This window comes from Lissotriton helveticus, chromosome 3_2 (genome assembly GCF_964261635.1).
Source record: "Lissotriton helveticus chromosome 3_2, aLisHel1.1, whole genome shotgun sequence".
Taxonomy (NCBI): Eukaryota; Metazoa; Chordata; class Amphibia; order Caudata; family Salamandridae; genus Lissotriton; species Lissotriton helveticus.
In genome coordinates, this window is record NC_136062.1 from 289,404,282 (window position 1) to 289,430,226 (window position 25,945).

The 25,945-nt window shown below is 47.7% G+C and overlaps 1 protein-coding gene across 4 annotated transcripts in view; it reads right to left on the reverse strand.

The window, feature by feature from the left end:
* ALPK3 (alpha kinase 3) overlaps positions 1-25,945 on the reverse strand; it is a 1,275,893-nt gene that overhangs the window by 568,404 nt on the left and 681,544 nt on the right. The window lies entirely within an intron of this gene.

Below are 25,945 nucleotides of genomic sequence, written 5' to 3' on the forward strand. Positions count from 1 at the left end.
GGTTGATTGCAGGGTCATTAGGTTCATTCCAGTGGAGGTAGAGATCTCCTAGAAAAAGGTTTTTGGAACTGGAAAGTAACGATTTAGTTAGGAGGTCGGAGAATTCTTCTGCAAAGGGAAGGGGTTCACCCGGGGGATGATAGATGTTATGCATTCGTATAGGGGGGGAGCATTTCATTTTGAGTTTGACGCCTAAGTATTCGAAGGTTGTGTAGTCAGTGTTATTAATAGGGGAGAGGTGAAGTTCTTCTTTAAAAATTATTGCCACCATTGAAGAGCTTGCCTCATTCTGGATGTCACTTTTATGTGATCGTCGAAAGACCCTCCTATTTGTTGCCATTGTCGGTGCAATTCTTCCTGCAGCGGCCTCATCCTGAGTCTTGCTAATGGGACTAGACTGATCGTTGAAGAGCACATCCCTAAAAAAGACGCATATGTTCGGACAGAAAGTGACTTTTTTGTTGAGATTAGTCTTGCCAATTTTTGAAGTTTGTTCTGACAAGAACGCCTTGCACTGTTGGGTGTCCAGTGAAGCTCCCAGAAAGGTTAACACTTGGAGGGGTTGCAATTGGGACTTCTTTGAATTGAGAGTGAGCCCTAGGTTTGAGAATAGACGAAGGGAGCTTCCGACCGCTTGTCTTGTAGCCTGTTTTGATGGTCCTTTGAGCAGCCATTTGTCGAGGTATGGGAAGACTTGTACTCCCTGAGACCTCAGTGTTGCAGAAACTGGGGCTAAACATTTTGTAAATATTCTTGGTGCCGATTTCAGCCCGAATAGGAGCACCTTGAATTGAAAGTGGACGCCAGCCACCATGAACCGCAGATATTTGCGATGTTTGGGGTGTATAGGGATATGGAAGTAAGCGTCTTCCAAGTCCAGAGAAGCCATAAAGTCCCCTTCGTTGAGACAATTGAGCACATCTACCAATGTCACCATGCGAAAACTTTGTTTCTTCAAAAATTTGTTTCGTTTGCGCAAATCCAGAATCGGGCGCCACTCTCCCGACTTTTTCTTTATGAGGAAGAAGCGAGAGTAGAATCCTTTTCCTTTTTGCGAGATGGGAACCTTCTCTATCGCATTCTTGCGAAACATGTTTAAGGCTTCTTTGAACAGTAAGTGAAGACGAGGGGGGCCCTTGGGCGGGGTCGTAGGCGGTTTCTTTAAGACCTCCAGAGTGTGTCCTTTTTCCACTAGGTCGAGGACCCACTGATCCGATGTGATGTTCCGCCATTGTTGGTAAAAGGCAGAGATCTTCGCACCCACAGGGAGGGGAGGATATTGGACTAGCGTCCGGCATAGCTCATTGACGTTTGTTGGAATCCCGGCCTTGATTATTTGATCTTCGTCTTCCTCCCTGACAAGAGAAATTGCTGTAAGTAGATTGCCTGTATGAAGATTGTTAATACAGCTGTTTGTACTGAGAGGGATATTGCCTGTTCTGCTGATTGTGGTAATTTCCCCTGGAAGAAAAACCACGCCCCCTTGCTCCTCTAAAAGATCCTCTCTTATATTGCAGGGTACCAAGCGATTTTTCGGTGTCGGTATCCGTCTTGATGGTAAGTAAGGCGTCAACGAAGTGCTTACCGAAGAGCGAGTCCCCATCGTAAGCCATATCAAGGATTTTTGTTTGCACTTCCGGTCTGAAGGAGGTTGCTCTGAGCCAGCCCTGGCATCTGAGGACCGCAGCTCCAGTAACTGTCGAAAAATAGTGTTTGCGATGTCTAGGGCGCAGTCTATTATCTCTGATGCCGCCCTCTCTCCTTCAAGCACTATCTTACGTGCTCCCTGCTGACGATAATTCCGGTATCAAATCTATGAATTCCGACAAATCCAACCACATCTGTCGGTCATAGCGGGCAAGAATTGCAAGAGAATTCGCTGCCTTGATGGTAGATGCAGCATTGGTGGAGAACTTTTTTCCTATTAGGTCCAATCTCCTGCCTTCTTATTCCGGTGGCGTTGAGATTGGAGTGGATGGATTTTTGGGGTATACAACGTTTACAACGCAACTTTTACAACGCACTACCATTACAACTAAACTTTTACAACGCAACATCCATTACAACGCATACATTTACAACGCAGTCATTAAAACACATGACACTACAACGCACATCACTACAACGCAGTCATTACAACGCATACCATTACAACGCAAAACTTACCATCCAACACTTACCCTACTGTTGCACCCCCTGGAGTTAGAATAGTAATTTTAACCCCTACACTATCCAAAACTTTCCCTACTGTTGCACCCCTTGGAGTTAGAATAGTAATTTTAACCCCTACACTATCCAACACTTACCTTATATGCAATGTAATGTAATGCGTTGTAATGGTATGCGTTGTAAATGTAGTATGCGTTGTAGTGGAATGCGTTGTAAAGGTATTTTTTAAGAATACGTGGTAATGGTATGCGTTGTAATGGTGTGCGTTGTAATGGATGTTGCGGTGTAAAAAATGCGTTGTAAAGGTATGCGTTGTAAAAGTGTGCGTTGTAACGTCATACATCCGATTTTTGGACCTCTGTTGAGCAGCTTGGGATATTACAGAGTCCGGACGTGGGTGGCCCACCAGACAAGATGGAGTTTCTGGCGGTGCGCTATACTTCTTCTCAATACGAGGAAGGACTGTAGGGATATATGCGGGCGTCTTCATAATCTTAAGACCTTCCTTCCAAATGAAATCTATAATGGGTATAGCCCTGGTGATCTTCCTATACCCCTCTTTGAAGTACGGGATTACCTAGCTGCTTTGCCCTCGGACCGCATCTTAATCAAGCGGTCCGAGGGGGAAGCAGCTAGGTAATCCCGTATGGTGTTGCTGAGCAGGAACATTGCTTCCACCGAAGTGACACCGCACTTCTCAGAGACCATGATGTGCTATTAAGCACCCTGAAATGTTCTTCAGTGAGCAATACATACGTCAGTGAGTCACCACGTATGAATGTCTGAACCTCCCATGTTTACATATTGAACTGCGGTCACTAATATCTCATTTACGAATGCTACGGCTCGAAATGCATTGGGGACATGGATTAATGTTCATTATGATGACATTCATGAGAAATATATAAAATTACCTGCAAAATTGATTACTTTGGATTAAAGACAAATCTGCATCATGTTACAAACTGAATAAAACTTTGAACATTTAACATTTAATGATTGGTTTGGACTACAATTTTTCGAGAATTTTTCGATGATTATTGCTCATTTCAGCACATAGGAGTGCTCAGGTTATCCACCTTACGCCTGTAAGGATCCTTTTGATTCATTTGGAGGAGGGCACATTTTTCCAGGGCTTTGGAGAGGAGGGGGAGGTTGGAGATGGGGCGGAGATTATTAGGGTCGTTGGGGTCAGCTTTGGGGTTTTTGGGGATGGGAGTGATTTGCCCCAGTTGGAGGGAGATGGGCACACTCCCTGTTGAGAGGGAGGCGTTGATGATGTTGGTCCAGTAGGGGACGATGACATGTTTGAGATCTTGGAAGAGAGTGGAAGGGAGAGGATCTTTGGTGTGGGAGCAAGGTTTGATTTTGGCTAGAATGTTGAAGACCTCCTGTTCAGATACAGGGTGGAAATTATGCCATGAGGCGGTATTAATAAGCAGAAGGGAAATGGGTTCCGGAGGGGTAAGAGAAGGAAGGGGGGGAGAGGGGGTCAGGGAAGTGTTCAAGGGGAGAGGTGGAAGAGGTGCGGTAATCAAGGGTGGTTGAGGGGTGAGCAAGGGTAGAGTATCGATGAAAGAGCGGTCTATCTTTGCGATTTTTTTCACAGAAAAAGTTGGCAATTACTTCGCATTTGTTAGTGGAGGCTACCGGGTTAAGGGGTGCCGGGCGGTTTGATTTCCAATAATGTTGAACAGTTCTCTAGGTCTGTTTTTGGGACGAGACAGTTGAAGATGGAAGAATGACGCTCTCTCTGTAAAGATGTGTTTTTAGTAAGAGGATCTTTCAGTTCTAAGGAGGGCAAGATGGGATGGGAAGGGGTGTTGTCTCCATGTTCTTTCCGCCAGTCTCAGCGAGCGTCTTTCTTTATTAAGGTCTAGTGTGAACCATGATTTAACGGGGGCATTTTTTGTGTTTTAGGTTTCAGAGGGGCAAGTTGGTCTAGCACCTCCGTTACAGTTTTGTTAAAATGCTCAGTGAGATCATTAATATTTGAAGGGGGGGGGGTGAGAATAAGTTGGGATTGGAGGTTATGTTCCAGTGCGACTGGAGGGATTTGTTTACAAATTCTACCTACAATTGTAGCTTTATTTATTTTTATAGGGGCAGGAGGGGCTGGGGGAGATATTGAGAACAGAATGAGATGGTGGTCAGACCAGTTGATGGGAATGATGTTGGATAGGGATGTAAGATCTGGGTTGGAGATGATTGCGTCTAGAATAGCTCCTTTGGTTCTTTGGCGTGGGTAGGGGAGAGGCAAAGTTGCTTGAGGTCGCTAATCTCAAGGAGATTATTGATGAGGTTGATTGCAGGGTCATTAGGTTCATTCCAGTGGAGGTAGAGATCTCCTAGAAAAAGGTTTTTGGAACTGGAAAGTAACGATTTAGTTAGGAGGTCGGAGAATTCTTCTGCAAAGGGAAGGGGTTCACCCGGGGGATGATAGATGTTATGCATTCATATAGGGGGGGAGCATTTCATTTTGAGTTTGACGCCTAAGTATTCGAAGGTTGTGTAGTCAGTGTTATTAATAGGGGAGAGGTGAAGTTCTTCTTTAAAAATTATTGCCACCATTGAAGAGCTTGCCTCATTCTGGATGTCACTTTTATGTGATCGTCGAAAGACCCTCCTATTTGTTGCCATTGTCGGTGCAATTCTTCCTGCAGCGGCCTCATCCTGAGTCTTGCTAATGGGACTAGACTGATCGTTGAAGAGCACATCCCTAAAAAAGACGCATATGTTCGGACAGAAAGTGACTTTTTTGTTGAGATTAGTCTTGCCAATTTTTGAAGTTTGTTCTGACAAGAACGCCTTGCACTGTTGGGTGTCCAGTGAAGCTCCCAGAAAGGTTAACACTTGGAGGGGTTGCAATTGGGACTTCTTTGAATTGAGAGTGAGCCCTAGGTTTGAGAATAGACGAAGGGAGCTTCCGACCGCTTGTCTTGTAGCCTGTTTTGATGGTCCTTTGAGCAGCCATTTGTCGAGGTATGGGAAGACTTGTACTCCCTGAGACCTCAGTGTTGCAGAAACTGGGGCTAAACATTTTGTAAATATTCTTGGTGCCGATTTCAGCCCGAATAGGAGCACCTTGAATTGAAAGTGGACGCCAGCCACCATGAACCGCAGATATTTGCGATGTTTGGGGTGTATAGGGATATGGAAGTAAGCGTCTTCCAAGTCCAGAGAAGCCATAAAGTCCCCTTCGTTGAGACAATTGAGCACATCTACCAATGTCACCATGCGAAAACTTTGTTTCTTCAAAAATTTGTTTCGTTTGCGCAAATCCAGAATCGGGCGCCACTCTCCCGACTTTTTCTTTATGAGGAAGAAGCGAGAGTAGAATCCTTTTCCTTTTTGCGAGATGGGAACCTTCTCTATCGCATTCTTGCGAAACATGTTTAAGGCTTCTTTGAACAGTAAGTGAAGACGAGGGGGGCCCTTGGGCGGGGTCGTAGGCGGTTTCTTTAAGACCTCCAGAGTGTGTCCTTTTTCCACTAGGTCGAGGACCCACTGATCCGATGTGATGTTCCGCCATTGTTGGTAAAAGGCAGAGATCTTCGCACCCACAGGGAGGGGAGGATATTGGACTAGCGTCCGGCATAGCTCATTGACGTTTGTTGGAATCCCGGCCTTGATTATTTGATCTTCGTCTTCCTCCCTGACAAGAGAAATTGCTGTAAGTAGATTGCCTGTATGAAGATTGTTAATACAGCTGTTTGTACTGAGAGGGATATTGCCTGTTCTGCTGATTGTGGTAATTTCCCCTGGAAGAAAAACCACGCCCCCTTGCTCCTCTAAAAGATCCTCTCTTATATTGCAGGGTACCAAGCGATTTTTCGGTGTCGGTATCCGTCTTGATGGTAAGTAAGGCGTCAACGAAGTGCTTACCGAAGAGCGAGTCCCCATCGTAAGCCATATCAAGGATTTTTGTTTGCACTTCCGGTCTGAAGGAGGTTGCTCTGAGCCAGCCCTGGCATCTGAGGACCGCAGCTCCAGTAACTGTCGAAAAATAGTGTTTGCGATGTCTAGGGCGCAGTCTATTATCTCTGATGCCGCCCTCTCTCCTTCAAGCACTATCTTACGTGCTCCCTGCTGACGATAATTCCGGTATCAAATCTATGAATTCCGACAAATCCAACCACATCTGTCGGTCATAGCGGGCAAGAATTGCAAGAGAATTCGCTGCCTTGATGGTAGATGCAGCATTGGTGGAGAACTTTTTTCCTATTAGGTCCAATCTCCTGCCTTCTTATTCCGGTGGCGTTGAGATTGGAGTGGATGGATTTTTGGGGTATACAACGTTTACAACGCAACTTTTACAACGCACTACCATTACAACTAAACTTTTACAACGCAACATCCATTACAACGCATACATTTACAACGCAGTCATTAAAACACATGACACTACAACGCACATCACTACAACGCAGTCATTACAACGCATACCATTACAACGCAAAACTTACCATCCAACACTTACCCTACTGTTGCACCCCCTGGAGTTAGAATAGTAATTTTAACCCCTACACTATCCAAAACTTTCCCTACTGTTGCACCCCTTGGAGTTAGAATAGTAATTTTAACCCCTACACTATCCAACACTTACCTTATATGCAATGTAATGTAATGCGTTGTAATGGTATGCGTTGTAAATGTAGTATGCGTTGTAGTGGAATGCGTTGTAAAGGTATTTTTTAAGAATACGTGGTAATGGTATGCGTTGTAATGGTGTGCGTTGTAATGGATGTTGCGGTGTAAAAAATGCGTTGTAAAGGTATGCGTTGTAAAAGTGTGCGTTGTAACGTCATACATCCGATTTTTGGACCTCTGTTGAGCAGCTTGGGATATTACAGAGTCCGGACGTGGGTGGCCCACCAGACAAGATGGAGTTTCTGGCGGTGCGCTATACTTCTTCTCAATACGAGGAAGGACTGTAGGGATATATGCGGGCGTCTTCATAATCTTAAGACCTTCCTTCCAAATGAAATCTATAATGGGTATAGCCCTGGTGATCTTCCTATACCCCTCTTTGAAGTACGGGATTACCTAGCTGCTTTGCCCTCGGACCGCATCTTAATCAAGCGGTCCGAGGGGGAAGCAGCTAGGTAATCCCGTATGGTGTTGCTGAGCAGGAACATTGCTTCCACCGAAGCGACACCGCACTTCTCAGAGACCATGATGTGCTATTAAGCACCCTGAAATGTTCTTCAGTGAGCAATACATACGTCAGTGAGTCACCACGTATGAATGTCTGAACCTCCCATGTTTACATATTGAACTGCGGTCACTAATATCTCATTTACGAATGCTACGGCTCGAAATGCATTGGGGACATGGATTAATGTTCATTATGATGACATTCATGAGAAATATATAAAATTACCTGCAAAATTGATTACTTTGGATTAAAGACAAATCTGCATCATGTTACAAACTGAATAAAACTTTGAACATTTAACATTTAATGATTGGTTTGGACTACAATTTTTCGAGAATTTTTCGATGATTATTGCTCATTTCAGCACATAGGAGTGCTCAGGTTATCCACCTTACGCCTGTAAGGATCCTTTTGATTCATTTGGAGGAGGGCACATTTTTCCAGGACTTTGGAGAGGAGGGGGAGGTTGGAGATGGGGCGGAGATTATTAGGGTCGTTGGGGTCAGCTTTGGGGTTTTTGGGGATGGGAGTGATTTGCCCCAGTTGAAGGGAGATGGGCACACTCCCTGTTGAGAGGGAGGCGTTGATGATGTTGGTCCAGTAGGGGACGATGACATGTTTGAGATCTTGGAAGAGTGTGGAAGGGAGAGGATCTTTGGTGTGGGAGCAAGGTTTGATTTTGGCTAGAATGTTGAAGACCTCCTGTTCAGATACAGGGTGGAAATTATGCCATGAGGCGGTATTAATAAGCAGAAGGGAAATGGGTTCCGGAGGGGTAAGAGAAGGAAGGGGGGAGAGGGGGTCAGGGAAGTGTTCAAGGGGAGAGGTGGAAGAGGTGCGGTAATCAAGGGTGGTTGAGGGGTGAGCAAGGGTAGAGTATCGATGAAAGAGCGGTCTATCTTTGCGATTTTTTTCACAGAAAAAGTTGGCAATTACTTCGCATTTGTTAGTGGAGGCTACCGGGTTAAGGGGTGCCGGGCGGTTTGATTTCTAATAATGTTGAACAGTTCTCTAGGTCTGTTTTTGGCACGAGAGAGTTGGAGATGGAAGAATGACGCTCTCTCTGTAAAGATGTGTTTTTAGTAAGAGGATCTTTCAATTCTAAGGAGGGCAAGATGGGATGGGAAGGGGTGTTGTCTCCATGTTCTTTCCGCCAGTCTGAGCGAGCGTCTTTCTTTATTAAGGTCTAGTGTGAACCATGATTTAACGGGGGCATTTTTTGTGTTTTAGGTTTCAGAGGGGCAAGTTGGTCTAGCACCTCCGTTACAGTTTTGTTAAAATGCTCAGTGAGATCATTAATATTTGAAGGGGGGGGGGGGTGAGAATAAGTTGGGATTGGAGGTTATGTTCCAGTGCGCCTGGAGGGATTTGTTTACAAATTCTACCTACAATTGTAGCTTTATTTATTTTTATAGGGGCAGGAGGGGCTGGGGGAGATATTGAGAACAGAATGAGATGGTGGTCAGACCAGTTGATGGGTATGATGTTGGATAGGGATGTAAGATCTGGGTTGGAGATGATTGCGTCTAGAATAGCTCCTTTGGTTCTTTGGCGTGGGTAGGGGAGAGGCTAAGTTGCTTGAGGTCGCTAATCTCAAGGAGATTATTGATGAGGTTGATTACAGGGTCATTAGGTTCATTCCAGTGGAGGTTGAGATCTCCTAGAAAAAGGTTTTTGGAACTGGAAAGTAACGATTTAGTTAGGAGGTCGGAGAATTCTTCTGCAAAGGGAAGGGGTTCACCCGGGGGATGATAGATGTTATGCATTCGTATAGGGGGGGAGCATTTCATTTGGAGTTTGACGCCTAAGTATTCGAAGGTTGTGTAGTCAGTGTTATTAATAGGGGAGAGGTGAAGTTCTTCTTTAAATGATTGCTAGGCCACCCCCTATTTTTTCAGGTCTATCTCTTCTGAGGATAGAGTAGCCAGGAGGGGGCATAAGGTCGATGATGGGTGTCGAATGGTCTTTGAGCCAGGTTTCAGTGAGGAATGCGATATCGGTGTCTTTGTTAAGAATGGTTTCTGAGATTTCAGTCGCATGTCGGACAGCTGAACGGCAGTTGACGAGCATGCAGGTCAGGGGTTTGGGTTTGGCGATGGGGGAAGTAATTGAATACTAGTGAGTTGGGAGGCAGGTCTCGGGGAGTTCGGAGGCTCAGGGATTCTGCTGGTCCCCAAAATAACAGGGATTCTTGAGTGAGAGGGGGGAGATTCTTTAGGTGGGGGGTGGTTAAGGTAGGTGAGGCAGAGGGCAGAGAGGTCAGGGGCGGAGTAGGTGTTAGAGGTTCGAAGGGGTCTGTAAGAGTGGGAGAGGAGTGGCGTTGTTAACCCATGTTTGGGATCTAAGAGCTTTTGAGTGTTTGCTTAAAGAGGGGGAAGGAGGGGCGGGCAGTGGGTTTGTAGGATTTGAATCTATTTAAATCTTTTCTGAGTAGGGTAAGTTCAGTAGCTAGGGTAACACGATTATCGTCCAAGTTGCGAGGTGTCTGGCTGAGGTTAAGAAGGAGGGAAGTGGAGGTGGTTAGAGTGGAGGGGGTGTTAGGGGCAGAGTGACTAGAGAGATGAGATTGACCTCTTGGTACGAGCGGTTAATCCGGGGGGAGTAGTGTGGGTAGGTCTGTGTTTAAATGAGGAGTGTGGGAGGCCAGGGGAGGGGAGGGTAGTTTGGCCCGGTATTGGGAGGGAGAGATGGGAATGACGTGCGATGGCTTGGAGGGGGGTGATGGGGAAAAGGGGGGAGGTGAGGGGAGCATGTGAGGTGTGAAAGGGGATGTGGTATCGACGTAGTGGGCGGGTGAGAGGTTAGAGGAGGGGGTCATGACCTTAGGGGTAATGGTCATAAGGGGATGGTTTAAAAGGGTGGGTGGTGTTAGGGAGGTGATAGGGTGTTGGAAGTGGATGGTCATTAGGGGATATGGGAATTTGAAGGAGTGGGTTAGCGGAGAAGGGAGGTATGTTTCCGGAGAAGTGGGTATAACCGGCGCTGCGGAGAGGGATGTGTCATTACGTGGTGGGGAGTGTCGTGGGGGGGTGGTGTTAGTCTCTGGGAGGTAGAGTAGAGTTGGGAATAGGTGACAAAGAGAGCTAGAGTGGGGAGAGGGGACAGGAGTGCGTCAGGGGAGGGTGACATAGAAGTGTCATTTGTTGAGGAAGGGGCTAGGGCGTGGACGTCAGGGGTTTAGTCGTTATGGGCCGGTTTAGTAGGGGAGGAGGGGTACTGGGGAGGTGGTTCGTTGTTGGAGGTGGACGGTCGTTGTGGGGTATGGTAATATAGAGGAGTGTATTAGAGGAGTGGTGGGGGATGATGTCAGAGTGGAGGGTGGGCTAGGAGTTAATGGGAGGGGTGAGTCAAAGCGGGAAGGAGCGTCATGGGGTAGTACAGTGATTCTCTGGGAGGTGGGGGGGATTTGGGCGTGGATGGGGCAGGAAGCTGGTCTCGGTGGAGGGGATAGTATTACAGTAGGGGAGAGTTCAAGTGTGGGTGCCAGAGTAGTAGTTGTTGTGAGGGGACTGTCGTTAGGGAGAGGGTTAGGAGTTGTTGCGGTTGAGAGGTGTACTGAGGGATTGATAGACTGGGAGGGTGTTGAAGGGGGAGAGGGTAGTGTCAGCTGGTTAGAAAGAGTGCTGAAGAGGAGTTCAAAAATTGTGAGGTGTTGCTCATAGGCTTGGATTAAGACATTTCCAGTTTTGTAGATGGAGATGGTTATATCACCAGGGAAGGACAAGGAAGGAGAAGTGGCAAGTTTAAAACAGTGGGGGATTCTGATTGCGCTAGATACTGGGAGGTGGCGTAAAAAGGTGCTCTTCCATTTAGAGGGGCATTTGGTGTAGAAAATATAGTTAGTTTTAATGGGGGACGTGGTGCTGTGATAGTTGTATTCGATAAGGGTTTTGGGGCGTCGTTTTAAAAATGTATGTTTAAGATTCTTTTTGGCATTTTTCGAAAGGTTGGGAGGATAGAAGATGCAGAAAACAAGACTAAAGGCAACTGAACTCTTAAGGTATTCTGTCATAATAACATTTGACTTGGGCTTTGAATAGATGGTAAAAAGGAAGTACTAGAATACCACCTGCCAAGATGTCAGTTCTTCAGTAAGCTCTGTGTTTGAACCCTGCTAAGGCGCATATATCCTTAATAAATGCTTGTATTGAAGCTCAATTAACGCTGTCTAGAAACTCCCATGGACACAAGAATTTGGTGGCTCTTGGTAAAACCTCTTTATCCTGTTGCGTAGAGTCAGAGCTTACTAGACCCGAATTTATTGACCTCAGCGTAGTCATCTGTTAGGGGGAACTGTGTGGGATAAGTATTAAGTGAATTCAGGGGCACAGTTTTGGCTGGTGGGTCCCGACAGTTTCTGCCAGTTTTGGAGTTGAGCCGCTTGTGGTGAGTTGGCCGAATACATTGAGCTCTGCTTGTGAGGTAACAGAGCCAACTACCTGGAATGGGGATGAAAATGATGTCAAAGAAAGTGAACGAAAGGTGCTAGGAGTATAGGGCTCAACATCTGGCCAGTGCTAGACGTGTGAGCTGAGGTTCCTGTGCCGCGGACCACAGTTTAGCTTGCCTGATATAGTGTCTGATGGTCTACTGATAGACTCTAGTTTCCCTCGACTTGCAGACAACTCTGACATGGAGACGCACTGTAATGGTAAGTGGGCCTGGACAGAGAGATGGTAGTAAAGAAGCAGGCCTAGTTAATGGAGCTCTGTCATATTATTGAGGTCTGTCAACTGTTTCTGCACCCCAGTGGAAGAGGTGTGGCGCCGCGGCCAGGGCGACTGACGCTGTAATCTGGGGACCACGGTTCGATCCCCGGCTCCGGCGGCAGGTCAGCCCAGCACCATGTGACTCTGGGCAATAGCTCGCTTAATCTTCCCGACGGCCCCCCAGCGCCTAGAGACCCTTACGGGTGATTGTGCGCTTTACAAATGTGGACTTTACTTTTTACTTTACTATTGCAATTTAAATGTCTAAGTAATGCAGAAAGGCATTTAAAGGCAGTATTGGCTCAGCTCTATGTTAAAAATATTTGAGCCAAGCCAGTACCCTTGAGAGACATACAAAGAAACTTTACTTTTAAATGTAATCGCGGCTTATAAGCCATAAAAGCATATGGCATATGACATTAACAGTATAAATGTACAAAATTCAATACAATAATATTACCAGCAAACAGCGTAAGGATTTAATGCAATTTGGTTGGGGATGCTTAATACCTCCTTACTCTTAAATTAATTGTTAACATAATTGCAAATCCAGCTATCTTGAAGCTAAGCAAATGTGGCTTTCTAAGCAATAAAATAGGTTATTCACCTGCTAAAAGGTTAAAAGAATATAACATTCTAATCTTAATCCTATTATACAACAAGTATTACCCTTCCTATTCTCCAACAATTGTACAGTTAGCATGTTACTGTTCGTCACTTATACAAGTTTCTTGTTTGGATGCTTAACTTGTACCTTATTCTCCGCACACTCATGAGAAAATGTGAGAGAGCAAAGATTGACAACCTGCATGTGTCATATCTAAGAATCCTTAGTGCCTCCTTATGTTCCCTAACTCCCAGTTTCTGAGAGAGCGGAATAATCCAACACCTCCTTTGTGTTACATAAATTGAGCAGAAAAAGATAATGTGCTCAATGGTTTATTTTTGATCCCCACAGGCCGGGCAATGCAACTCCTTTGCCCATAGTACATGCTTGCAGTTTGAAGTAAAAGCCCAGACAAGTAAGAAAACAAGTTACTTACCTGTAATTACAGTTATCCAGTATTAGTATCTTTCATAGATTCAGATGCCTGAATCATTCCCCGTCGCCGAGCAGTGCCAAAGGCAAATAACAGTAGTAGGCCGTAAAGAAAAGGCCTGAGGCCTAAATCTTAGTAGCCTATCTATATCATTATGCTAAAAGAACCAAAAATTGGTCCCAGCCAATCAGCTCACAGCACGCTCTAGAACCTACCCAGCAGAGCCAGTTCTCCTCAGATTTTCGTTAGCACAAGTGGGAAATAAGTAGACATAGAGGACTGACTCTTCGGGGAGGAGTGTGGGTGCAAGTGAATCTATGAAAGATACCAATACTGGATAACTGTAGTTACAGGTAAGTAACTTGTTTTCTTATCCAGTATTGGGGTATATTTCATAGATTCACATGCCTGAATCAGAGTAGAAAGCAGTAAACCAAGTATACAGTCGGTTGCGGATGGTGGGAGACTTGTGCTGATAAACTCCCAGTTGCATCCATAAATCATTAACAAATGCATAATAAACCAAAACCTTCAAAGTTAAAAGTATGACCTATAAATAGGAAAAGAAACACGCATAGTAATATCACTTCGTGGATATGCAAGCCTTAAAGACATATTACAGATAGAAGTACAATGAACATGTTAAAATTGTATAACTGTATGTTTGTCATGAACAATGGCAACCATAGATAGTATTAAAAGACCAAAGGGTACCTGAAAATGGCCTCAAAGAAAAAGGTGGCGTAGGACAGCCTGTCCAACTGAAGGCAGTAATGTCTCGTGAAAGTGTGGACATTTCTCCATGTCGCAGCACGACAGACGTTTTCTAGAGTCACCCCAGCAAACAACGCTGTAGACGCTGCAACAGTTCTTGTGTAGTGGGCCTTGACTTTCCGCAGCAATGGCCTGTTCAACTTGTCATGACAGAAATGGATTGTAGATGCTATCCATCTGGCAATTGTGGCTTTTGTGACTGTCGTTCCCAACGTAGTTTGTCCGTAAGCCACAAACAGCTGGTCAGATTTTCTAAAGGGCTTTGTTCTCTGTAGATAGAGCTTTAAACATCTTTTGATGTCAAGAGAATGTAAGGATCTTTCCACTGGTGTAAACTGATTTGGAAAGAAAGTCCGTAACCTCACTGGTTCATTGAGGTGAAACTGTGACGGCACTTTTGGTATAAAAGTAGGATTAGTTCGGATGGTAACATAATCCTGAGAGAAATGTAAAAATGGTTCCTTTATAGTGAAAGCCTAGATTTCACTGGCTCTTCTAGCAGATGTTAGAGCTACAAGGAAAGCAACTATCCATGTAAGAAACTTGAGCTTGTCCTTGTGGATGGGTTCGAATGGGTGCTTCATTAACTGTGTGAGGACCGTGTTACGTTCCCACTCTGGTGGAGGAGGTCTCACTGGAGGGAATGCCTGTAAAAGACCTCTCATGAATTGTTTGATTAACGAAGTTAAACATAAGGAAGGAAGCTTAGCTCCTTTTCTGGATCTGGAAAGTGCTGCTAAATGGACTTTAACTGATGAAAAAGTGAGCCCAGATCTAGCCAGATGCAGCAGATAAGGAAGTATTTGTTCCGCCTAACACCAACAGCAAAACCTCTTCCATTTAAGACGATAAGTCTTAATTGTTTTCTGAGCTTGTGATTTAGTTAGGATGTCACGACAGTCCTGAGGGATGTCAAGGTCCTTGAATTCTAGGAAGTCAGGAGCCATACGTGTAAGTTTAGAGATTGAGGGTATGGGCGAACCACCTGTCCCTTGTCCTCGACAGCATTGTGGCTGTTGGAAGAAGATGGATCGGCTGGTCCTGGGATAGCAACAGAAGCTCTTGGAACCAGTACTGATATGGCCACTGGGGTGCAATGAGGATGAGACGGCATCCCTCCGATTTCATCTTGCGTAACACCCTCGGGATTAGAGGTATTGGGGGAAAAGCGTAGGCACAAATCCCTGACCATCGCATGGACAGGGCATTCCCCTTTGACCCCTGTTGTGGATACCTGCTGGCGTAGTGTTAGCATTTCTTTTTCTGCTTCATTGCGAACAAATCCAATGTTGGCTTGCCCCAACTCTGGAAAACTCTGTTCACTTGAGTGTGCTCTAGCTCCCACTCATGACAGTCTGATAGGGACCTACTTAGCGTATCCGCCAGGGTATGGAGGAGGCCTTTGACATACTCCGCTTTGAAGGTTATGTTGTGGAGCGTAACCCATTCCCACAATTCTTGGGCCTCTCTTGACAAAGTTGCTGACCGTGTCCCTCCTTGCTTGTTTACGTAAAACATGGTGGTAATGTCGGTTCGAACCAGTACCAATGAACCAGCAATCCTTGAAAGGAAATCTTATAGAGATAGAAAAATCGCCTTTAATTCCAGGCTGTTGATTTGCCGTTGCCTGTACTCTTGAGACCACTTGCCTTGTATCTGCAAATCCTGGAGATGACCTCCCCATCCGTCCATGGAGGTGTCTGTTCTCAGAACAAAATCTGGGACCTCTTGTATGAAAGTGAGCCCTTCTGCTAGATTGGCTATCTGTGACCATCAATGTAGGGTGTTTACCATGCGCGGTGTGACCTTGATGGTGTTGTTGAAGGAACTACCAGCTTGTTGCCACTGAAGGTGAGTCGTGCCAACGGGATGATATTAATGGCCAAAGAGCACATCCCCAGAAGTGAAGCAAACATGCAAACAGAAACTGACTTTCTTCTTGAGATCAGAAGTGCTAGTTTCTGAAGACGAAGCTGTCGTTCGCGAGATAAGAATGCCTTGCATTTGACAGTGTCCAGAAGAGCTCCAAGAAACGAAAGGACTTGCATCGGACGTAACTTGGATGTGCTTCTGTTCACAGTTAGCCCCAGAGAGTCGAAGAGGCAAAGAGATGTCATAATGGCATTCTTGACTGCTAGCTCCGAAGGACCCTTGATTAACCAATCGTCCAAATATGGGAAGATTTGGATTCCCCGGGATCCTAATGTAGCTGCTACAGGAGCTAGGCACTTTGTGAAGATCCTTGGAGCTGATCTTAGACCAAACAGGAGCACCTTGAACTGATAATGGGCGCCAGGCACAGTGAAGCAGAGATATTTGCGATGGATTGGGATGTGGAAGTAAGCGTCTTCCATGTCCATAGAAGCGATAAAAACTCCCTCGTTCAGGCAACCTAGAATCTCTGAGAGGGTGACCATGCAAAATCCTTGTTTTTTGAGGAATCTGTTCAGGTTGCGAAGGTCTAGGATCGGTCGCCATTCCCCTGATTTCTTTTTGATCAGGAAAAAACAAGAATAGAAACCTGTCTGTTTCTGATGAGCTGGGGCCTTCTCTATAGCATTATAGAGGAGCATAGTTAAAGCTTCTTTAAATAATAAGTGAAGACGATGGGGAGAGGGTCCCCCGGGCGGAGTGGTAGGTGGCTTGGTGACAAATTCTAGGGTATGTCCGTGTTTCACCAGGTCTAGAACCCATAGATCGCAGGTAATTTCTTGCCACTTGTTCACAAATGTTGAAATTTCCACCCCCACTGGAAGGGAAAGAGGTGTGATTGGCGCCCTGCAGCGATCACTGTTTTCTGTTAGAGTCACACCCTTGATTTTGGGATCGTTTTCGACCTACCTGGCGAGAGAAACCAGCCGTACTGGATTGACCGTATGATGATTGGTAGTTCTGTCTATATTCGGGTTGGCACTGTCTGTTTTGCTGTGTTTGATATCCTCCTCTAGAAGAATAACCACGCCCCTTAGGGCCTCTGAATGTCCCGCGTCTGTACTGCAAGGAGCCCAAGGATCTTGCAGTGTCCGTATTGGTCTTTATTGCCCAGAGGGCTTCATCGATGTGTTTCCCAAACAACGATTCGCTATCGTAAGCCATGTCCAATATCTTTGTCTGGACATCTGGTCTGAAAGTGGTGGCTTTAAGCCAACCTTGGCATCTGAGTACTGCTGCCCCAGCTAAATGTCTGAAATTCGTATTAACAATGTCCAGTGCTCAATCTATTGTTTCTGATGCTGCGCGCTCACCCTCTAGTAAGATCTTCCGTGTTTCCTGCCTTTTCTCCTCCGGAATGAGGTCAATCACCCGAGCCAAATCTGACCACATTTAGCGATCATAACGCCCTATGATCGCTAATGAGTTAGCTGCCCTGATGGAAGCAGCTTCCATAGTGGAAAACTTCTTTCCAATCAGATCAATACGACATCCCTCCTTGTCCGGCGGTGTAGTAATAGGTGTTGCCGGGTTCTTGGACCTTTGCTGGGCAGCTTGGGAAATGACGGAATCTGGCCGAGGGTGTCCAATGAGACAGGATGGACTATTGGCCAGAGCACAATACTTTTTATCTATCCATGGAAGCACCGAAGCACCGCAGGCACGGATGCAAGATTTTTCATGATCTTGATACCTTTGTTCCATATATAATCAATTATAGGCACGGCCCTGGTAACCTTTATTGACTCCTCTTCAAAATCGTGAAGGAAACATTTGGTCTGTTCCACAGTAACAAGAAGTTGAAACCTAGTAGCAGCCCTCTGCATGAGGTTGTGAAATCCTCCTATATCCTGTGGCGAATCAGATGGCAGAGGAGTTGGTGGCGAAGGCATAGGGATAATGTATGAATCCCATGGATCAACATGAGGGTTTTCTGGCAATTCACCTTCTTCAACTCTCTCATCAGAGGAAGTGTCCTGATCCTGAGGAGGTTGTGAGGGTTGTTGTTCTTGAGGAGGTTCTGCACTCGGAGGCATCCTCAGGTGGTGGTAAAGGATCTGGAACTGCCGCAGGTGGAGGTGGTGGAATAACCTGCTGTGGGGGAAACCGCTGCCTATAATCTGCGAGCATGGCTTGCAAGTCCTGAATAAGATTTGGAGGCAGATGTCTGGTGTCCGACTGCCAAGATTGTCTATGATATACTGTGTGATGGGGAACGACAATGTCCTCTTGGTAATAATGTTTGTTGTAATCCTCCTCCTCTTCCTCTTCATCTTGACATTTGATAAGCAGTTCGGAAGGATGACGAGCTATCCAAATGGTCCTTCGTTGTTCTCATCGTCATAATTATCATCCTCTTCCTGGGCATATGTTTCCAGAAGATGCGACGGAGTAAGAGGTGAGATACTGGAATACTCATGCCTTTGAAATGTCTGGAGCTGAAAGCTCCTAGATGGAACTGGCGTTGAAAAAGTTGGAACCATAACCAAAGCCTTAATTGGAGCAGGTAAAACCACTGTAGATGGTATGGTCGTAGACGGGATCTCCGTCGATGGAAATGTCATCGACGAGCTCTTTGTTAGCGTCGTCGACGGCATTGTCATCGACGGCATTGTCGTTGATGGGCTGGGCGTTGACGGTGTGCTCTTCGACGGGCTCGACGTCGACGGATTCATCATCGACGATGGGTTCGACATCAACGGGACAGTCATCGACGGCATAGAAGATACCTGCGTCTTCGTCGACGCTATCTCTCTCGTCGACGGTGGAGGCTTCGTCGACGATATCTTCGTCGATATATGTTTCGATGACGACTTCGTCGATGAGGCCTTCGTCGACGATTCTTTGACAACAGTCTTCTTAGACATAGTAGAAATCCTCGTCGACAGTATAGGAGATGTGAAGACGTAGTATAGATGGACTCCATCGACAAAGGAGCAGAAGAAGTGACAGAAATCATCGACGATAGAGGGAAAGCTAGAGATTTTGAGAGGTTTTTATTCACTGTTTTCGAAGATTGTTTCTTAGAGTCCTTGAGAGCTGAAGTCTGTGGAGACTGCAAAGGCCCAGAGGAAGTTGAGGGAGACCTCTGAGAAGGGCCAGAAGTAGAGTGGGAGGATTTAAGGTGTTTTCTTCCCTCACTTGAAGAACTATCCTGTGATCTAGCTCTCTTGCTGGAAGTTTTTTTTTTTAACTTTATTTTGTGTTCCAGCAAAACGAACAATACAATCCCCCCCCAAATTTGGCATCAGTAGAAGAAAGAAAAACAAGTGTACACATTTCCCAGGCCCAGTGTAGCTCCAGCAGGTGCAGATATAGCAGTAGATACAATAGTCACATTCTTGGGACGCAAAGCAATTATACAAAACTAGCAATATGGAACCACGTGTATAGACGTCAGGGCATTACTCCAACACCCACTCTCCCTCTCCAGCTTCCGCCACCCCATCTTCGGGCCCCGATTCCACAGAGGAGAACAATTCAGCACTAGTGGCAGCGGAATCGCTATCAACAGACCCCACAGCGCTCATCATTCTACATGCGAGCAAATCCTCTTGTAGCCGCTCATCCTTACGCGTATGCTGCATGTGAGTCTCCTCAGCCAATGTCGATTCCCCCACGTCACGGAGCCACAATGACATGTCTGGTGCCCTTTGTCCCATCCAGGTGATGGCCACCCGCCTCCTAGCCAACACCAAGAGCAGCTGCAACATTTTATATGAGAGGTTCCTCTTCCTGGGTTTGGGGACTAGGGCCAACAAGCAGTGAAGTGGGGTGAGGGCAATAGGCAGGCTCGTGACCTTCCTGATGTGGACCACCACTGCCCTCCAGAAGTTTCCGACCAGCAGACACTCCCAAGCCAAGTGAAGAAATCCGGCTCTGGCCGTACTACATCTAGGGCAAGTATCCAATTTATCCGCGGCAATGCGATGCAAAGCAACTGGGGTTATGTAAGTGCGATGGACAAAGTTAAAATGAATCAGTTTGAAGCGTGCGTTACACGACACCTTCCTAGTAAGTGTCCCTATACGTTTGCGTTGTCCTGGGTCCAAGGCGACCCCTAGATCAGCCTCCCATGCTGCCCAGGACAGAGATATCGGGGGTATCGAATCGCATCTCATAGCCGTATAGAACAGCATTATCAAACGCCGTCTCCTGCCGCACGACAACAGGACATTCAGAGTATGGCACACCGGGGTGCCTCCGGATATTGCGGCCAGGTCGCCCTCGCCACGTCTTGTAGGGCCCTATAGTGGAGAAACTGTCCCCCAGTGAGACCAAAGGCCTCCGTAGCCCTTTCCAGGGTCACAAAGGAATCATCGGGATACAGATCCGCCAGAGTTTCACAGCCGCCCTCATGCCACTCCCGGAACGACATGTGGTCTTCCATCAACGTCACCGGCGCTAATATCCACACCGGTAGCTTCCTATGAAATGGGGCCCGCCTTAATACTCTATCGACTACTCGCTGCCAGAGTCCAGCCGTGTGTCGGACAATATATGGTAGGGAGTCATCCGCTCCCCTACCCCGCATCAGGGCCACCTGTAGGGTCCGCTCATCTGCTCTACCTACCAGGAGTTGCAACTCCCAGTTGTCCGCACCCGCAAACCAGCGGGCAGCCGGTAGCAGCTGGGCCGCATAGTAATAGAGGTCAAACCTCGGGGCCTCCAGGCATCCCTCCTCCCAACGTCTAACCACCGTGCGCAATGCAACTCTGCTGCGTCTACCCGCCCAAAGCAAGGAGGTGAGCAGCGTATCAAGTTTGTTGAATATTCGAGGAGGGAGAGGGCACAGGGTATTCTGCAAGGTATACAATACTCTGGGCAACATAACCATCTTCGAGACGGCCAACCGTCCCATGAGAGAGAGTGGGAGCGTATTCTAGAAGGACACGGACTGTTGTAGGAAACTGAGCACCCGGTCAGCGTTCCGAGCCAGCAGTCGTTCATCAGACACGGCCACCTGGATCCCCAGGTAGCGGAAGGCCTCCACTTCCCATCTAAGTCCTAGGGGCGGGAATGCCACTCCCGGGTGCTCACCACAGCCCGCAAGGGGAAAGATCAAGGACTTCGCGGGATTAAGGTGCAGTCCTGAGGCCTCACCAAAACGATCCAAGTGGTGCAACAGGAGCGGGATCGATTCCTGGGGGGAGGTCAGGTAGAACAGCGCGTCGTCGGCGTACAACGAGATCAAGTGGACTGTATCCCCCACTTGAATCCCCCAGGGGGCCATCTCCGCCCGGAGCGACACCGCCAGGGGCTCAATCGCCAATGCAAATAGGAGCGGCGACAGGGGGCACCCCTGACGGGTGCCCCTGCCCAGCTGCCACTCCTCGGATCGGGCCGCCCCGAGCCTGACCCTGACCGTAGGCGCACTATATAGGATTCGGATCCAGTCGCAGAAGAGGGGTCCCACCCCAGCCATTTGGAGCACCTCCAACAGGTACCTCCAGCTGACAGTATCAAAGGCTTTAGCCAGATCTATCGACACCAGGACCTGGGGATCCTCTCTATCACGTACCTCATGGAGAACGTGGTTTAATCGCTGAAGGTTCATGGCGGTGTTGCGGCCCGGGATAAACCCGCACCGATCTTGGTGAACTAAATGCGCCATGTGCGGCGCCAGCCGCGTGGCCAAGATCTTAGTGAGAATTTTTGCATCAGTATTAATGAGGGTGATAGGCCAGTAGGCCGCGGGATCGCAGTCATCCCCACCCGGCTTCAGAATCATGCAAACCTCACCTTGTTGCATGGTGGGTGGGAGTGTGGCTCCAGTGGGTCATGATAAATCTGGAGGAGACAGGGAGAGAGGGTATCTGCGAACGCCTGATAAAACTCCGTTGGAAAGCCGTCTCCACCGGGCGTCTTAGCCGTCGGTAGGGCGGCCAACGCCATTTTGACCTCCTGGAGCGTCACCGCAGCGTCGAGTTCCTCCGCATCTTCCTTAGAGAGAGTCCGGAGGGTCAAACCGCGAAGGTACGGCTGATACGATGCCTCCGTCACCAGGGGGTCCGCGGTATACACCGTTTGTAGATGTGTGCGAAGCACCGCAAGGAGGTCCCCCTCTGAGTGCACCAGGTCCCCAGCGGGGTCCCTCAATGTCACGATCCGTGCAGGTGCCGATTCCCTACGGAGGATCCAAGCCAATAGCCGGCCCGATTTGTCCCCCTCACGGTGGAGCCGCTGGCGATAGCGGCCGAGGGTAAATCTATCCAGCCGGGTGAGAATATCGTGAACGCCCTCACGGGCCGTCCTTTCCGAGTCTAGGTCTGACCCATCCGGATCCGACAAGGCTTGACACCAGCAGAGGCGCTCCTCGGCACCCTTGAGTTCACGGAGCAGCTGTCTCCGGACCCCATAAGTCAGGCCCATACATGTGCCCCACCACTACCGCCTTAAGAGCGTCCCACTTGGTCGCATAAGAGATGTCGCCATCTCCCCAATTCAGATCCAGATAGTTACGTAGGGTCGTCTCCACATGTTCCCGTCCCACCGGGTCCTGCAGGAGATCCCCCGGCATCCTCCAGGTCCGCGGACGGGAGGATCGGTCCGCCCACTGTATTACGCACGTTACGGGCGAATGATCGGACAGAAACCGGGCCTGATGAGTTACCGAGAAAACAAGAGAAGCATCGATAATGGCAGCAGGGACTCTATCGAGCCTACTATGAGTGTTGTGTGTGGGGGTATAACAGGTGTACAATTTTAGTCCCGGATTACCCAGTCGCTACAGATCTACAGCACCCAGGTTATCCATCACCTCCCGGAGACGAGTCGTCATCCGAGGTTTCGTGCCCGCTTGTGGAGGATGCCTGTCTAGCAGCGGATCCAGTACGCAGTTAAAGTCTCCAAACCAGAGGAGGGGGGCATCTAAATTTGAAACTACAAGCTCCTGTAAGCCGGAAAAGAAATTCGGGTCATCTACATTGGGTGCATAAGAATTCAACAGCAGGAAATCCCTCCCATCCAGCTTCACCCGCAAAAGTACATATCTGCCCTCAATATCTGCCTCAGCAAACTGGACCGCCAGGGGAACCCCGGGTGCCACCCAGATCAGGACCCCCCTGGCATAGGTAGAGAAGGAAGAATGGAACATTTGACCCCGCCACTTCTTCGCCAACTTAAGGGCACCATCCTAATTTAGATGCGTTTCCTGCAGGCACGCCACAGAGACACCATGACGGCGTAGAAAGGACAGTACCCTGTGTCTCTTGGTGCAAGTGCCCAAGCCCCGCACGTTCCAAGTCAAAAATTTGTATCCCATAAGCATTGAGCCTGCCCATCCGGGCAACCAAGTCCAGCATCTGCAAGCAGCCTCCCAGGGGCCTGAACCACGGTACACTCAATGCCAAAAACAATACTCCCCCAACCCCACAGCTCCCCCAACCACACGAACTCTAAAGAGATCCCCCCCCATTCATAAGCAGGAGTAGGGCAACATCAAAACTCGCCACCCCGCCCCCCCGCCAGTGCCAGCCAAAAACAACAACGGAACCCAGAACCCCTCCAGAAACAGTTTCCCCACCCCCACCCACGAGCAAAAGGACAGCAACAACCAAAAACGCTACCCTGCCCTTCCCCTGCCAGTGCCAGGACGTACACAGCCACCCCATACAACCCACAATACCAACATTCACACACAAGCAACCAGACCCACCCACCCCCCCCAACCCCCCCAGCTCCCCGAGGACCCAATGTTCCAAGACAGTCTCCGGGTATGTCCATTGAATACAGTCTCTATGCTGGGCGACGATCCGCCACAGACTCGTGGGCCCCACAGCATAACACCCCGGCGAACGGGGCAGCAGCTCTCCTCCGCAGTCGAACACCCAGGGGTCCCAACACCAAGGAGAGACAGCAATGATCTGACAAGACCCAGAAGGGGGCGCCCCCACATCGGAGGACAACAACGCAGTAACAGAACAGTTCCTTAGGTCAGATCTCACTCAAGGTGTGGTTCAGAGAGGCCAGTTTCCGGGATCACTGGAGCAGTGGAGTCCGTATCTGGCAAGGTTTCCTGCAAAGTATCCGGGACCAGGACCTCACCAGGGGCAGACGTCTCCGGGGACTCCGGGGCGACCCCCGTTGACGATGTTCTCATGCGCAGTGCTCCGCTCTTGCTGGAAGTTGAGGCTCTTTCATCATCTTCAGCCGAAGAAGATTTAAGCCACAACAGTACTCTCGCGTCCTTATCCCTGAGAATTTTAGAAGGGAAGGTGCAGCAGATTTTACAATCATTTGCCTCATGTTTAGGGTAGAGGCAGTAGATGCAGTCCTTATGTTAGTCATCAACATGGACTCTCTTCTTGTCACAGGTTCTGCAGGGCTTGAACAAGGTCTTCTTGTCAGACATTCTGAAGAAAAACTGAGTAGCACTCAGGGAGACTCCCTTGCACACAAAATCTTCGGAGAACTGGCTCTGCTGGGAAGGTTCTAGAGGGTGCTGGCAGCTGATTGGCTGGGACCAATTTTTGGTTATTTTAGCATAATGATGTAGATAGGCTACTAAGATCTAGGCCTCAGGCCTTTTCTTTAGGGCCTACTACAGTTATTTGCCTTTGGCACTGCTTTTTTATTTACTGTGGGACTCCCGCCTCGGCAATGGGGAATGATTCAGGGATGTGAATCTATGAAAGATATCCCAATACTGGATAAAGTTCCATACTGCAACTGCAAGTAGAAACACCGGGCTGGAGGAGGTTCTATTTCGTCCAGGAAGTCCTCTAGCTTGAAGGAATCCTTAAATGTAAGATAGTCATTTGTTAGGGTTCTATGGCTTGACTGGCTATACATACGATTATCTTTATATCGCCAGTATGCAGTTTTAATATGTGATTTGGAACTAGCCCTAGCCAGGACCAGGGTATTTCATAGATCCTCAAGGTGGAAGTCTATTAATGTAGTCTTTACATGCTTCAGCCATGGAATTCTGGTAGAGCCAATTTTAGACAAGATTTCCTCTAACCCCTGTCGGTAAGCAGATAGCTCTGGGGTGACCCAGATCCTTCTCCAATAGATTATGGGGCGCAGTGCCAATTTATCTGAAATATTTCTGGCCCCAAGAGCCAGTATAAGTGGGAGCAAGGGAGTGCTTACTGGTAAACCGACCAGCTGTTGCATAAAGTGATTTTCAACCATTTCCAATGAGGTCATACCCTGATGTCCCCACATCTCGGAACCGTAGGCAGCAGTCCCCTAGGCTCTAAGATTGTAAATTTGGATACGCTGGTAAAATAGGGCAATACTGTGAACTGCGTGACATTTTGAGAATACCTCCTACTACATGCTCGGTTTTTAATCGTCACTGTGAAATATGAGCTTGCCACCCCAGGTGTCCTGTAAGTGTGAAGTCTAGGTTCACATATGTACGGATACGTTCTAATGGGTCCCTGCCAGAGTGAGATGTGTTGTGGGTGAAGTCCCAGGATTAAGCACCATATACTTGGTTTTGCTCACATTGATCCCCAATCCCCTCATCCTGCCGAAGCAATCAAACTCTTCTAGACTCCTCTGAAGTCCCATCAGAGTTTTGGAGATCAGTAAAGTATCAGAGGGCAGGGACCCTCATGTTTGCTAATCTAGGCGCGTCGTTTTCACATTGGTCCAGAAATTTAACAAGGCTGTTAATGTAGAGTGTTACGGGGAAGGGATCGGTTAACTCTCCTGCTCTGCCGTGTATTACCTGCGCAAAGTTGTTAGTATGTAGCTTGACTATGGTATCTAACAAATAACTTGGCACTCCCATTCCGGAAAGGACCTGCCAGAGTGTTAATCTTTGTACCAAGTCAAAGGCAGATCGCAAATCCACAAACACAACATAAAGTCGTCCTCCACCCATTCTAACTGTTTTCCAGTACAATATTTGTAGGCGAAAAGCTTGATCAATTGTGCTTGTGGACTTTCTAAAGCTTGCCTGTAAGGGTGTCAAGATCTCATTATCAGCAAGCCAATCCTTTAGTCTACTTAGGATCACTTTGCTATAAAGCTTTTGTGTACTTGTATTGGGCAATAATTCGCCAGCAAATTGCGCAAGCCCTTTGTAAAGATGGGGATTATTTTGGCCCCTGCTCAGGTGTGTGGTAAGGGAACCCCCTTCAGGATTGCCGAGTACAGTACTGCGACCTAGGCACTCCAGATTGTAATCTCACTCAGGAATAGATTGC